Genomic DNA, 16,300 nt, shown 5'->3' with positions numbered 1-16,300 from the left:
TATTCTGGTTCTGATAACTGGAATAGTGTACTATTCATTATCGGCATCTAGAGCTTGAGCCAGGGAGGTGTTCCCTATATGCTGAGAAGGGAAGGAGGTAAACAAGGGAACTTGAGACTTGAGCTGGGCTCCTTCCTGTTGCCTTTTGGAACCTAGATCCCTTCAGTCACTCTGGCCTCCTTGAACCGTGACTATTCTAACTCAGATCCATCACTTTGCTTGCTGTTCCTCTTTTGAAAGACTATCCAGGACCACTCAGGTGCTGTGGCTCACGCCTGTAATCCTGGCACTTTGGGAGACCCAGGTGAGCCAATGACCTGAGGTCAGAAATTCGAAACCAGCCTGACCAATATGGAGAAATCCTATCTTGACTAAAAATACAAAATCAGCCAAGCATGGTAGCACATGCCTGTAATCCCAGCTACTCAGGAGGCTGAGGCAGGAGAATCGCTTGAACCTGGGAGGCACAGGTTGCAGTGAGCTGAGATCGCACCATTGCACTCCAACCTGGGCAATAAGAGCGAAACTCCTTAAAAAAAAAAAAAAAAAAAAAAAAAACTATCCAGGACCTCTCTGTCACTGCTGCTCATCACTTCCCCTCCTTGACACAAATGTCATTTTCTCAGTGGCCACAGTATTTAAAATTATAACTCTCTCCATTTTCATCGAATCCTAATGCCCTTCTCTGCTGTTTCTGTCTCTAGCATTTATTACCAACATACTGGGTATTATTTATTTACCCTGCTATTGTTTCTCTTCCTTCACTGGAACTTAAGCTCCAGAAATGCAGAGACATTTCTTTATCCCCAGCACCCATAACTTAGCAGTTGCTCAACATATATTAGATGAATTGTTACAGGATCCTAGCTTCGTATCACAATCTCTCTTTTTTTTTTTTTTTTTTTGAGACGGAGTTTCGCTCTTGTTACCCAGGCTGGAGTGCAATGGCACGATCTCGGCTCACCGCAACCTCCGCCTCCTGGATTCAGGCAATTCTCCTGCCTCAGCCTCCTGAGTAGCTGGGATTACAGGCACGCGCCACCATGCCCAGCTAATTTTTTTTTTGTATTTTTAGTAGAGACGGGGTTTCACCATGTTGACCAGGATGGTCTCGATCTCTTGACCTCGTGATCCACCCGCCTCGGCCTCCCAAAGTGCTGGGATTACAGGCTTGAGCCACCATGCCCGGCCACAATCTCTCAAAGTGGGGACCCTCCTTACCCATGTTGGTACCTGCTGTTCAGTACCCAAGACCAGTATCCACCACAGTCTTCCCTCACACCAAATGTGAGCCTGCCTCCTTGAATCTCCCTAATAACTACTGTTACATGAATAAATAAATGCTCCTGGATCCCTGGTCTTGGGGTTCTACCCTCCTGATGAAAATCCCCCTGCCTGCTCTTCTGCATATCGTATTCCTATCACATTCCTGGTTTCACACAACAGTCTGTAGTTGGATTTTTCTTGATGATCATTGACAATCTGTTTTGACCTTAGGTGTATCCTCTTTAGGCAGGAGACTCGCTTGAACCTGGGAGGTGGAGGTTGCAGTGAGCCCAGATCAGGCCACTGCACTCCAGCCTGGGGACAGAGTGAGACTCTGTCTCAAAAAAAAGGACACAGGCCAACAAGCTTTTGGCTTGTCCAGGTTTGCACAACTAGTGAGGGCACAGATGGAGGTAGGACCCATGACCCGATTCCAGCCAGTTCAGTGTCCTTTCCAAAGAAGACACTTTGTCTTCTTTCTGCTCTTCCCTGGCCCCATTCCCTAAAGCATCTTTTAATCTCTGGGGCCCGATTGGCCACTACATACAATGGCTTTAGAGATGTATATTATTTGAGGTAGGGAGACTTTTCAATTCCATAACTCTGAAGCCTACTTTTTTTTTTTTGAAATGGAGTTTCGCTCTTGTTACCCAGGCTGAAGTGCAATGGCGCAATCTCGGCTCACCGCAACCTCCACCTCCTGGGTTCAAGCAATTCTCCTGCCTCAGCCTCCCAAGTAGCTGGGCCTACAGGCGTGTGCCACCGTGATGGGCTAATTTTTTTGTATGTTTAGTAGAGACGGGGTTTCACCATGTTGACCAGGATGGTCTCGATCTCTTGACCTCGTGATCCACCCGCCTCGGCCTCCCAAAGTGCTGGGATTATAGGCTGAGCCACCGCGCCAGGCCACCTGAAGCCTACTTTTTTTTTTTTTTTTTTTTTGAGACGGAGTTTCGCTCTTGTTACCCAGGCTGGAGTGCAATGGCGCGATCTCGGCTCACCGCAACCTCCGCCTCCTGGGTTCAGGCAATTCTCCTGCCTCAGCCTCCCGAGTAGCTGGGATTATAGGCACGCGCCACCATGCCCAGCTAATTTTTTGTATTTTTAGTAGAGACGGGGTTTCACCATGTTGACCAGAATGGTCTCGATCTCTCGACCTCGTGATCCACCCGCCTCGGCCTCCCAAAGTGCTGGGATTACAGGCTTGAGCCACCGCGCCTGGCCTTTTTTTTTTTTTTTTTTTGAGACGGAGTTTCGCTCTTGTTACCCAGGCTGGAGTGCAATGGCACGATCTCGGCTCACCACAGCCTCTGCCTCCTGGCTTCAGGCAATTCTCCTGCCTCAGCCTCCTGAGTAGCTGGGATTACAGGCATGCACCACCATACCCAGCTAATTTTTTGTATTTTTAGTAGAGACGGGGTTTCACCATGTTGGCCAGGATGGTCTCGATCTCTTGACCTTGTGATCCACCCGCCTTGGCCTCCCAAAGTGCTGGGATTACAGGCTTGAGCCACCGCGCCCGGCAGCCTACTTTTAATATAAGATTAATTATCTTCTGGGCCGGACACAGTGGCTCACGCCTACAATGCCAGCACTTTGTGAGGCCAAAGAGGGAAGATCACTTGAGCCCAAGAGTTCGAGACCAGCCTGGGCAACATAGTGAGACCTTGTCTCTACTAAAAATAGTTTTTAAAAAATAGCTGGAGCCAGGCGCGGTGGCTCAAGCCTGTAATCCCAGCACTTTGGGAGGCCGAGGCGGGTGGATCACAAGGTCAAAAGATCGAGACCATCCTGGTCAACATGGTGAAACCCTGTCTCTACTAAAAAATACAAAAAATTAGCTGGGCATGGTGGCGCGTGCCTGTAATCCCAGCTACTCAGGAGGCTGAGGCAGGAGAATTGCCTGAACCCGGGAGGCAGAGGTTGCGGTGAGCCAAGATCGCGCCATTGCACTCCAGCCTGGGTAACAAGAGTGAAACTCCGTCTCAAAAAAAAAAAAAAAAAAAATAGCTGGTGTGGTGGGGTGTGCCTGTCATCCCAGCTACTTGGGAGGCTGAGGTGGGAGGATTGTTTGAGTCACGGCTGCAGTGGCAGTGAGCCGTGATCACACCACTGCACTCTACCTGGGTAACAGAGCAAGACCCTGTCTCAAAAAAAAAAAAAAAAAAATCATTACCTCCTGGCTAGGGAAGCAGAATCCCCTATTGTCCTTCATGGCATTTAAAACACTCAAGAGCCAGCACTGACATGTTAATTTACAAAGCTAATCATCAATTTAGAGGAATACGGACTTGACTCAGAAGACGACTTCTGGTAGTCTTTCCTGGCTTCCCAAGGAGAGGTCAAAACCTTCCCACATGTGCTCCTAAAGCAGCATAAGCATATTCTTGTACCTATTTTCTTTCTCATCCATCTGACAGTGTCTAGAGACAAGAAACTGTGTTTTATGTTCTCAACATGCTGATATTCCTGACACAGTAAATAAAATCAAACTCTGGCAAAGTGTATCAACCCTGACAAAGCTAAAATCAGGCACTAGTTTTATCCATTAATGTTTCCTAGATGAATGAACCTGTACATTTTCCTTGTTTGTCTAAGATTATCACTCAACCCACTAGAATGGCTAAAAGTTTTAAAAGCTAAACATAAAATGCAACAAGGAACCGGGTGTGGTGGCTCACACCTATAATACCAGCACTTTGGGAGGCCGAGGCAGGTGGATCACGAGGTCAGAAGTTCAAGACCAGCCTGTCCAATATACTGAAACCTTGTCTCTACTAAAAAATACAAAAAATTATAGGCCAGATGTGGTGTCTCATGCTTGTAATCCCAGCACTTTGGGAGGCCAAGGCAGGCGAATCACGAGGTCAGGAGTTCAAAACCAGCCAAGATGGTAAAACCCCATCTCTACTAAAAATACAAAAATTATCTGGACATGGTGGTGCCTGCATGTAATCCCAGCTACTTGGGAGGCTGAGGCAGGGGAATTGCTTGAACCTGGGAAGTGGAGGTTGCAGTGAGCCGAGATCACACCACTGTACTCTAGCCTGGGCGAGAGCAAGATTCCAGCTCAAAAAATCTATATATAGGGAGAGAGATCCAAGATGGCTGATCACTAGCAGTTCGGGATTGTAGCTCCCAGTGAAAGCGCAAAGAACGAGAGGACGCCACACCTTCACATGAATTCTTGTTGCTCACGCACCAGGAGATTCCCAGCGGAGGAGCCCCACGGGTCGCCAGCGCGACTCTAGTGACCGGCCAGGCAGTTTTGCCGGCGCCTCGGAGTGTCGGTTCTTGGTGCAGAGTCTGAAAAGCACCATCAATCTTAACGCTGCTGATTTAGTCGGCTCAGTGGGTTGCTCAGATTTCGACGCTGAGAATCAATAAGTTGGACGTCCACTCAGAAACCCAATTACGAAGACGGTAAATACAAAGACCACAGATGGATAAATCTACAACGAAGGGAAGAAAACAGTCAAAAAAGGCTGAGAATACCCAAGATCAGAACGCCTCTCCCTCAGCAGGGGATCCCAGTTCCTCATCAGCAGCAAAACAAGGCTTGATGGAGAATGAGTGTGTTCCAATTACAGAAGCAGGCTTCAAAATGTGGATAATAAGAAACTTCTGTGAATTAAAAGAACTTGTTCTAACACAATCTAAAGAAACTAAGAACTTTGAAAAAAGGTTTGACGAACAAGAATACAAAATTTAGAGAGGAAAATAAGTGAATTGATGGAGCTGAAAAACACAATACGAGAACTACGTGAAGTATGCGCAAGTTTTAACAGCCGAATTGATCAAGCAGAAGAAAGGATATCAGAGGTCGAAGACCAACTCAATGAAATAAAACAAGAAGACAAGATTAGAGAAAAAAGGACAAAAAGGGACGAGCAAAGTCTCCAAGAAATATGGGACTATGTGAAAAGACCTAATCTACGCTTGATAGGTGTACCTGAATGTGACGAAGAAAATGAATCCAAGCTGGAAAATACGCTTCAGGATATTATTCAGGAAAATTTTCCCAACTTAGTAAGGCAGCATGATATTCAACTCCAGGTAATACAGAGAACACCACAAAGATGTTCCTCAAGAAGAGCAACTCCAAGGCACATAATCGTCAGATTCACCAGGGTTGAAATGAAGGAGAAAATACTAAGGGCAGCCAGAGAGAAAGGTCAGGTTACCCACAAAGGGAAGCCTATCAGACTTGCAGCAGATCTCTCAGCAGAAACCCTACAAGCCAGAAGTGAGTGGGGACCAATATTCAACATCCTTAAAGAAAAGAACTTTCAACCAAGAATTTCACATCCAGCCAAACTAAGCTTCATAAGTGAAGGAAAAATAAAGTTTTTGTGAACAAGCAAGCACTCAGAGAATTCATCACCACCAGGCCTGCTTTACAAGAGCTTCTGAAAGAACCACTACACATAGAAAGGAACAAACAGTATCAACCTTTCTAAAAAATACCAAAAAGTAAAGGGCATCAATATAATGAAGAATTTATATCAACTAATGGGCAAAATAGCCAGCTAATATTAAATGGCAGTATTAAACTCACATATATCATTATTAATTCTAAATTTAAATTGACTAAATTCCCCAATTCAAAGACAGACAGGCAATTTGGACAAAAAACTAAAACCCATTGGTATGCTGAATCCAGACCCATCTCACATTCAAGGATACACAAAGACTCAAAACAAGGGATGGAGAAAGATTTAGCAACCAAACAGAGAGCAAAAATAAATAAATAAAAAGCAGAAGTTACAATTTTTGCCTCTGATAAAATAGTCTTTAAAGCAACAAAGATCAAAAGAAGCAAAGAAAGACATTATATAACGATAAAAGAATCAAAGCAACAACAAGAAGAGTTAAAGATCCTAAATATATACGCACCCAATACAGGAATACCCAGACATACAAGACTTGTAAAGAGACTTAGACTCCCACACAATAATAGTGGGAGACTTCAACATTAATATTAGACAGATCAATGAGACAGAAAATTAACAATGATATCCAGGACTTGAACTCAGATCTGGAACAAGTAAATGTAATTAACATTTATAGAACTCTCCACTTTACACAAAATATACACTCTTATCAGTACCACATCATATCAACTTAGAAGTTTAAACGAAATGTTGGTTGGCTCCTTGTTTGTTATTCTCTTCCCTCATTTTCTTTCATGTCTCCATTATTAAGGACAATTATAGGCATACCCATATTTAGACTGCATTCTAGCCCGGGCAACAAAGCAATACCCCCATTCTCTCTCCCTCTTCCTCTTTCTCTTTCTTGCTCTTCTTTATTCTTTTTCTTATTATTCTTTTTTTCTTTCTAAAAATAAAAAAAAAAATTTTAAATTAAAAAAAAGAAAAGACGACTGAAACAGGGGAGATAGGGCTGGACCCAGAGCCAAGAAGCAGTAAGGGAGATAAATGAGGAGAAGCAGAGAGCAGAGAAGCAGATGAGCCCCTCCATAGCAGGAGGGACCAAAGCCCTCAGGGAGACTCCCATGGACCCCCTGTGCCCTGGGCATCTCCGATCCAGAAGTCCAGCACCAGGAAAAAAAAAAAAAATCTATATATATACAAAAATACAAAAAATTAGCCAGGCATGGTGGTGTGGGCCTGTAGTCCCAGCTAATCAGGAGGCTGAGGCAGGAGAATCACTTGAACCCAGTAGGTGGAGGTTGCAGTGAGATGAGATTGTGTCATTGTACTCCAGCTTGGGCAACAGAATGAGACTTCGTCTCAAAAAAAAAGAAAAAAAGCGACAAGGGCTGAGTGTAGTGCTCCCAGCACTTTGGGAGGCCAAGGAGAGCAGATCACTTGAGGTCAGGAGTTCAAGACCAACCTGGCCCACATGGTAAAACCGTGTCTCTATCAAAAAAAAAAAAAAAAAAAAATTAGCCAGGTGTGGTGGTGTGCACCTGTGGTCTCAGCTACTTAGGAGGCTGAGGTGGGAGGATCGCTTGAGTCTGGGAGGTGGAAGTTGCAGCAAGCTGAGATCGCAACAGAGCATTGCAACCTGAGTGACAGAATGAGACTCTATATTAAAAAAAAAAAATTGAGGGCCGGGCGCGGTGGCTCAAGCCTGTAATCCCAGCACTTTGGGAGGCCGAGGCGGGTGGATCACGAGGTCAAGAGATCGAGACCATTCTGGTCAACATGGTGAAACCCCGTCTCTACTAAAAATACAAAACATTAGCTGGGCATGGTGGCGCGTGCCTGTAATCCCAGCTACTCAGGAGGTTGAGGCAGGATAATTGCCTGAACCCAGAAGGCGGAGGTTGCGGTGAGCCGAGATCGCGCCATTGCACTCCAGCCTGGGTAACGAGAGCGAAACTCCATCTCAAAAAAAAAAAATTAAAAAAAAAAAATTAAAAAAAAATTGATAAGCATGCTGAGCAACTGGAAATCTCTCTCTCTCTCTTCTCTCTTGAGACAGAATTTTGCTCTGTCACTCAGGCTGAGTGCAGTGGTGTGACCTTGGCTTATTGAAACCTCTACCTCCTGGGATCAAGCGATCCTCCCACCTAGCCCTCCCAAGTGGCTGGGACCAGAGGTGGGACCTACCACTCCCGGCTAATTTAAAATTTCTTTTTTGTAGAGACATGGTCTCACTGTTCTCCAGGCTGATCTTGAACTCCTGGGCTCAAGTGATACTCCCATCTTGGCCTCCCAAAGTGGTGGGACTATAGGCATGAACCACCTGCCTGGCTTTCATATGGCTGATAGAAATGCAAACTGTTAGGCCGGGCGCGGTGGCTCAAGCCTGTAATCCCAGCACTTTGGGAGGCCGAGGCGGGTGGATCACGGGGTCAAGAGATCGAGACCATCCTGGTCAACATGGTGAAACCCCGTCTCTACTAAAAATACACAAAATTAGCTGGGCATGGTGGCGTGTGCCTGTAATCCCAGCTACTCAGGAGGCTGAGGCAGGAGAATTGCCTGAACCCAGGAGGCGGAAGTTGCGGTGAGCCGAGATCGAGCCATTGCACTCCAGCCTGGGTAACAAGAGTGAAACTCCGTCTCAAAAAAAAAAAAAAAAAAAAAAACCCATGGTACATCAACAAGAAAAAAAATATTATTGGCCGGGCGTGGTGGCTCATGCTCGTAATCCCAGCACCGTGGGAGGCCGAGACGGGTGGATTACCTGAGGTCAGCAGTTCAAGACCAATCTGGCCAACATGGTGAAACCCCGTTTCAAAAATAAAAATAAAAAAAGAAAGAAAAAAATACTATCGCTGAGTGAAGTGGTCCATGCCTGCAATCCCACTACTTTGCGAGGCCAAGGCGGACGGATCACCTGAGGTCGGGAGTTCGAGACCAGCCTGACTAACATGGTGAAACCTGGTCTCTACTAAAAAATACAAAAATTAGCTGGGCGGCCGGGCGCGGTGGCTCAAGCTTGTAATCCCAGCACTTTGGGAGGCCGAGACCATCCTGGTCAACATGGTGGAACCCCGTCTCTACTAAAAAAAATACAAAAAATTAGCTGGGCGTGGTGACGTGTGCATGTAATCCCAGCTATTCAGGAGGCTGAGGCAGGAGAATTGCCTGAACCCAGGAGGCGCAGGTTGCGGTGAGCCAAGATCGTGCCATTGCACTCCAGCCTGGGTAACGAGAGCGAAACTCCGTCTCAAAAAAAAAAAAAAAAAAAAAAAATTAGCTGGGCATAGTGGTGGGCACCTGTAATCCTAACTACTCGGTGGGCTGAGGCAGGAGAATTGCTTGAACCCAGGTGGCAGAGGTTGCAGTGAGCCCAGATCACGCCATTGCCCTCCAGCCTGGGTGACAGAGCAAAACTGTCTCCAAATATATACCTATATATATATTATCAGCCATTAAACAGGAAAATTATTTAAAATACTGAAAAATATGTTTATATTATGTCTTTATAATGTTAAATGGTCAAAACAGAAGACAGAATATTAACTTGTGCAGCTGTAATAATGTCAAAATATGTGAGCTCCAGAAAAAGTATGCTGGCCGAGTGCGATGGCTCACACCTGTAATCCCAGCACTTTGGGGGGCCCAGTGGAGCGGATCACAAGGCCAAGAGATAGAGACCATCCTGGCCAACATGGTGAAACCCTGTCTTTACTAAAAATACAAAAATTAGATGGGCATGGTGGCACACATCTATAGTCCCAGCTCTTTGGGATGCTGAGGCAGGAGAATCGCTTGAACCCAGGAAGCAGAGGTTGCAATGAGCCAAGATTGCATCACTACACTCCAGCCTGACAACAGAGCAAGAATTCGTTTCAAAGAAGGAGGAGGAGGAGGAAGAGGAGGAAGAGAAGGGGGAGGAGGAGGAGGAGGAAGAGGAGGAGGAGGAGGAGGAGGAGGAGGAGGAGGAGGAGGAGGAGGAGGAGGAGGAGGAGGAGGAGGAGAAAGAATGCTAAAAAAAATAATGCTAGGATGGTGGCATGATTAGCATGTCGATCAGGGTTCTACTAGGAAACATAATTTTTCCAAAGTACTTAAAAGAGGGAATTTGAAACAATGAATTGTTTATGGAGATAATATGGTTTGGCTGTGTCCCCATCCAAATTTCATCTTGAGTTGTAGCTCCCATAATCCCCAAATGTCATGGGAAGGACCCAGTGGGAGGTAATTGAATCATGGGAGTGGGTTTTTCTGTGCTGTTCTGGTGGTAGTGAATAAGTCTCACAAGATTTGGCGGTTTTGTAGTCAATAAGGAAACCCAGATGCCACCACTGCTTTCCTTTTTTCAGGCGACCAGGAAGATGGCAGACATTCAAGCCAAGCGTGCCTACCAAAAGCAGCTGACCATCTTTCAACACAAGGAGAGAGTCCTGCTGGGAGAAACTGGCAAGGAGAAGCTCCCACGGTACTACGAGAACATTGGTCTGGGCTTCAAGACACTCAAAGAGGCTACTGAGGTCACCTGCATTGACAAGAAATGCTCCTTCACTGGTCATGTCTCCATTCGAAGGCAGATCCTTTCTGGCATGGTGACCAAGGTGAGGATGCAGAGGACCACTGTCATCCGCCGAGACTATCTCCACTACATCCACAAGTACAACCGCTTCAAGAAGTGCCACAAGAACATGTCTGTACACCCTGCTTCAGGGACATCCAGATCGATGACATCGTCACAGTGGGCAAGTGCTGGCCCCCGAGCAAGACTGCGCTTCAACGTGCTCAAGATCACCAAGGCCGAGGGCACCAAGAAGCAGTTCCAGAAGTTCTGAGGCTGGACATCAGCCCACTCCCCGCAATGAAATAAAGTTCTTTTCTCATTCCCTGCCAAAAAAAAAGAGATGATGGTTTTATAAAGGGCAGTTCCCCTGAACACACTCTCTTGTCTGCAGCCATGTAAGAAGTCCCTTTGTTCCTCATTCACCTTCTGCCATGATTGTGAGGCCTCCCCAGCCATGTGGAACTGTGAGTCAATGAAACCTCTTTCCTTTATAAATTATCCAGTCTTCAGTATGTCTTTATTAGCATTGTGAGAATGGACTAATACAAAAGGCAATGAAAGTGATGAGTATCCAAATGGGGCACTCAAGTACTTGGGGACACTTGACAGAAGCTGGAACCACCTCAGACCTGTTTACCAGGAGGTGCAGCCATAGAAGAGCTGGAGCAAAGGAGGAAGGAACTGCCCTTGCTATAAGACACTGCCCAGGACAACCTCTTCCCAGTGCTTCCCACTGACCAAAACCATCCTGATGCCAACTAAAGGAAGCCTGGAAAATAAAGGTGGCAAAGAGCAGCCCTGCTCAGATGCAGAGGAGTGCATGGACAAGATCTGTGGCCCTACTGACAGCTTTTCATTTGCTTTAAAAAATATTTATTTAGGCTGGTGGATTACGAAGTCAGGAGATCGAGACCATCCTGGCAACATGGTGAAACCCCACCTCTACTAAAAATACAAAAATAAACTGGGCCTGGTGGCATGCACCTGTAGTCCCAGCTATTTTGGAGGTTGAGGCAAGAGAATTGCTTGAACCTGGGAGGTGGAAGTTGCAGTGATCCGAGATCGTGCCACTGCACTCCAGTCTGGCAACAGAGCAAGACTCCATCAAAAAAAAAAAAAAAAAAAAAAAAAAAAAAAAAAAAAGACTATCATAAAATGATGGCCAATGATTGGATTACAGTTTCTTTCTGGGCCAGGTGCGGTGGCTCATGCCTGTAACCCCAGGACTTTGGGAGGCCAAGGTGGGTGGATCACGAGGTCAGGAGTTCGAGACCAGCTTGGCCAACATGGTGAAAACCCATCTCTACTAAAAAATACAAAAATTAGCTGGGAGTGGTGGCGCAGGCCTGTAGTCCCAACTATTCAGGAGGCTGAGGCAGGAGCACTGCTTGAACCCAGGAGGTAGAGGTTGCAGTGAGCTGAGATCACCCACTGCACTCCATCCTATTGACAGAGCTAGACTCTGTCTCAAAATAATAATAATAATAATAATAATATTTTAAAAAAGAAATTAAAATAAATATTTAAAAAAGAAAGTACAATAAAATTTTATGAAGAAAAAAATACTGATCAGGCACAGTATCTCACTTCTGTAATCCCAGCACTTTGGGAGGCTGAGGCAGGCGGATCACTTGAGGCCAGGAGTTCAAGACCAGCCTGGCCAATAGGGTGAAACCCTGTCTCTACTAAATTTACAAAAATCAGCTGGACACAATGGCTCACCCCTGTAATCCTAGCACTTTGCTAAGCTGAGGCTGGCAGATCTCTTGAGCTCAGGAGTTCAAGATCAGCCTGGTGAAACCCCATCTCTACAAAAAAATACAAAAATTAGCTAGGCGTGGTAATGCATTTTTGTAGTCCCAGCTACTCAGGAGGATGAGGTAGGAGGATCCCTGGAACCCAGGACATTAAGGTTGCAGTGAGCCATTATTATAATACTGTGCTCCAACCTGGGCAACACAGTGAGACGCTGTCTTATCAAAAAGAAAAGTTCACAGCTGGACGTGGTGGCTCATGCCTGTAAGCCAAGCACTTTGGAGGCCAAGGCGGGCAGATCACCTGATGTTGGGAGTTCAAGACCAGCCTGACCAATATGGTGAAACCTTGTCTTAAAAAAAAAAAAAAAAAAGACAGCACTTTAGGAGGCCAAGACGGGTGGATCACGAGGTCAAGAGACCGAGACCATCCTGGTCAACATGGTGAAACCCCGTCTCTACTAAAAATACAAAAATTAGCTGGGCATGGTGACGCGTGCCTGTAATCCCAGCTACTCGAGAGGCTGAGGCAGGAGAATTGCTTGAACCCAGGAGACGGAGGTTGCGGTGAGCCGAAATCACGCCATTGCACTCCAGCCTGGGTAACAAGAACGAAACTTCGTCTCAAAAGAAAAAAAAGAAAGAAAAAAGAAAGGAAGAAAGAGAAAAGAAAAATAATTTCAGCAAAATAGGTCAATTTGAAAAGAAAATGTATCTTTTTTTTTTCAAACAAATTTTTACCTAAAGTGATTAAGGAAGTGAAGGGGGTGTATGTGTTGTGGGGGGTGGGATTTCTCTCTAGATTAAAAGTCCCAGAGGACGGGCCGGGCGCGGTGGCTCAAGCCTGTAATCCCAGCACTTTGGGAGGCCGCGAGGCGGGTGGATCACAAGCTCAAGAGATTGAGACCATCCTGGTCAACAAGGTGAAACCCCGTCTCTACTAAAAATACAAAAAATTAGCTGGGCATGGTGGCGCGTGCCTGTAATCCCAGCTACTCGGGAGGCTGAGACAGGAGAATTGCCTGAACCCAGGAGGCGGAGGTTGCGGTGAGCCGAGATCGCGCCATTGCACTCCAGCCTGGGTAACAAGAGCGAAACTCCGCCTCAAAAAAAAAAAAAAAAAAGTCCCAGAGGAATTTTAGAGGTCACTTTGAAGAGATTGGCATATGCAAACCAATGTTCTTTAGTTTATCTATTTGGCCAAAACTTTATCTCCATTTAAAGGCCTCCTTTCTGTAAATGAAGTTTTCATCTTACCCACGAAACTGCATATCACAAATTCACCAAGAAAAAAAAAAAAGAGGTTTATGGAGCATTCCCTTTATTTACACTTCTATACTGACCTTTTGGACCCTTTTACTTCTGTCCTCAGAACCCTACTCTAGGGAGATTTCTCCAAGAAATTCAGTTTGGTCATTACGTATGTGAAGACCTGATTTTTGTTTGTTTGTTTTTGAAACAGATTCTCGCTCTGTCGCCCAGGCTGGAGTGCAATGGCATGATTTCGGCTCACTGCAACCTCTGCCTCTTGGGTTCAAGCGATTCTTCTGCCTCAGCTTCCTGAGTAGCTGGGATGGTAGGCGTGCACCACTATGCCTGGCTAATTTTTGTATTTTTAGTAGAGATGAGGTTTCACCATGTTGGTCAGGCTGGTCTTAAACTCCTGACCTCAGATGATCACCCGCCTTGGTCTCTCAAAGTGCTGGGATTACAGGTGTGAGCCACTGTGCCCAGCAAGACCTGATCTTTTTTTTTTTTTTTTTTTTTTTTGAGACGGAGTTTCGCTCTTGTTACCCAGGCTGGAGTGCAATGGCACGATCTCGGCTTACCGCAACCTCCGCCCCCTGGGTTCAGGCAATTCTCCTGCCTCAGCCTCCTAAGTAGCTGGGATTACAGGCACGTGCCACCATGCCCAGCTAATTTTTTGTATTTTTAGTAGAGACAGGGTTTCACCATGTTGACCAGGATGGTCTCGATCTCTTGACCTTGTGATCCACCCGCCTCGGCCTCCCAAAGTGCTGGGATTACAGGCTTGAGCCACCGCGCCCGGCCAAAGACCTGATCTTTATATATCTAAAGCCTTCATATCTGGCAGATTTCTGGGAAGTTATTTAAAACACTCGATAGATCTTTAGATAAAAACAGATTCAGGGCTGGGTGTAGTGGCTCACACCTGTAATCCCAGCACTTTGGGAGGCTGGGGCGGTGGGTCACCTGAGGTCAGGAGTTTGAGACCAGCCTGACCAACATGGTGAAACGCCGTCTCTATTAAACACACACACACACACACACACACACACACATGCAGATTCAGGCCCGGCTCAGTGGCTCACGCCTATAATCCTAGTACTCTGTGAGGCCAAGGCGGGCAGATCACTGGAGGTGCTTCTTGAGCACATTCTCTAAAGAAGGCTGGAAAAAGGAACTCTTGCTAAAGCTGATTAATCTTTTTAACTGTCCACCACTAGCCTCCAAGAACCAAAGATTTCAGATCAAAAGCAAATCTCCACCACTCACCCACCGTCCACATCATTGCTTTAACAACTGTAAACTATTACTTTTGCTTTCTATGTGGTGAGGGTTTAAGATAAATAACAATCCCTGAATTAAATAAAAAATAAAAATAAAAACATAGACCCTCTTCAAGGTTAACATGTAATATAAATCATGTATAGACAACTATGCCAGCCTGACCAACATGGTAAACTCTCGTCTCAACTAAAAATACAAAAATTAGCTGGGTGTGGTGGCAGGCGCCTATAATCCTAGTTACTAGGGAGGCTGAGGCAGGAGAATCCCTTGACTTTGGGAGATGGGGGTTGCCATGAGTCGAGATCATGCCACTCCACTCCAGTCTGAGTGACAGTGACAGAGTTTATCTAAAAAAAAAAAAAACCCCACACAACTATGTGGTCACTCTTGGTGGTTTATGCAGACAGCTGCAGTGACATTACCCAATTTCAAGGAAAGGTTTTTGTAAAATAACATTCACTGATCAGAGAATGAGGTGCAGGCAGGGACTTGTAAATACTCACTTCAGTCTCACAACATTCCTTGTGTTGTAGGCATGGACTCCCATTTTACAGAAGATCCAAAGAGAGGTTCTGTGTCTTGCCCAAGGCAAGTGTCATGGAGTCCAGCAATCTAGCATTGCTTAGGACTATGGCAATAGGTCCAAACGCAGCCCAGCTGAGTCTACCCTGCAGGGGATTAGTGAGTGCCATGTAAAGATGTGAGTGCCAAGAAGCTCTGGACTTCTTTCCTTTCCCAAACTGTTTGAAAGGCCTTAAATTAGCATCTATGCCACAGCAGTTTTAAAGTATTGCCGGAGTTCTACACTGTCGCCCAGGCTGGAGTGCAATGGCACAATCTTGGCTCACCGCAACCTCTAATTTCTTGGGTTCAAGCGATTCTCTTGCCTCAGCCTCCCGAGTAGGTGGGATTACAGGTGATTGCCACAACACCTGGCTAGTTTTTTTTTGCATTTTTAATAGAGACAGGGGTTCTTGGCCAGGCATGGTGGCTCACGTCTGTAGTCCCAGCACTTTGGGAGGCTGAGGCAGGTGGATCACCAGGTCAGGAGTTCTAGACCAGCCTGGCCAACATGGTGAAACCCCGTCTTTAAGAAAAAAAAAAGAGAGAGAGAGAGACAGGGTTTCTCCATGTTTGCCAGGACTGGTCTGGTCTCAAACTCCTGACCTCAGGTAATCTGCCATCTTTGGCCTCCCAAAGTGCTGGGATTACAGGAGTTAGCCACTGTGCCCTGCAAATTATTGAACTCATTGCTAGTGACATTTTCAAGCATATCAAAGTAGAGAGAATAGTGTGGTGAACTTCATATATCCATAGCTTGATAAAGCACTGCTTTTTTTTTTTTTTGGAATGACTGAATCCCAAGCACTGCTTTTTTTTAAATTCAAAAACTACCCGAGGCCGGGCGCGGTGGCTCAAGCCTGTAATCCCAGCACTTTGGGAGGCTGAGGCGGGTGGATCACGAGGTCAAGAGATCGAGACCATCCTGGTCAACAAGGTGAAACCCTGTCTCTACTAAAAATACAAAAAATTAGCTGGGCATGGTGGCACGTGCCTGTGATCCCAGCTATTCAGGAGGCTGAGGCAGGAGAATTGCCTGAACCCAGGAGGCGGAGGTTGCGGTGAGCCGAGATCGCGCCATTGCACTCCAGCCTGGGAAACAAGAGCGAAACTCCATCTCAAAAAAACAACAACAACAACAAAAAAAAAACTACCCGAGTCACATGGGCAGGTCCATGAAAAAAGAGGAAAAGACACAAAGTACGCTACTGGTTTGTAGTTCTAACTGTGCT

At 45.9% G+C, this 16,300-nt stretch overlaps 1 pseudogene; it reads left to right on the top strand.

Annotated features, from left to right (window-relative positions):
- Nucleotides 1-10,024: 10,024 nt before the first annotated feature.
- On the top strand, nt 10,025-10,539 carry LOC101031904 (small ribosomal subunit protein uS17-like; annotated as a pseudogene).
- The last annotated feature ends 5,761 nt before the right edge of the window (nt 10,540-16,300 follow it).

This window comes from Saimiri boliviensis, chromosome 3, assembly GCF_048565385.1.
Source record: "Saimiri boliviensis isolate mSaiBol1 chromosome 3, mSaiBol1.pri, whole genome shotgun sequence".
In the NCBI taxonomy this organism is placed as follows: Eukaryota; Metazoa; Chordata; class Mammalia; order Primates; family Cebidae; genus Saimiri; species Saimiri boliviensis.
Note: the sequence above shows the minus strand (reverse complement) of the source record. Positions and strands in the feature narration are given on the sequence as shown.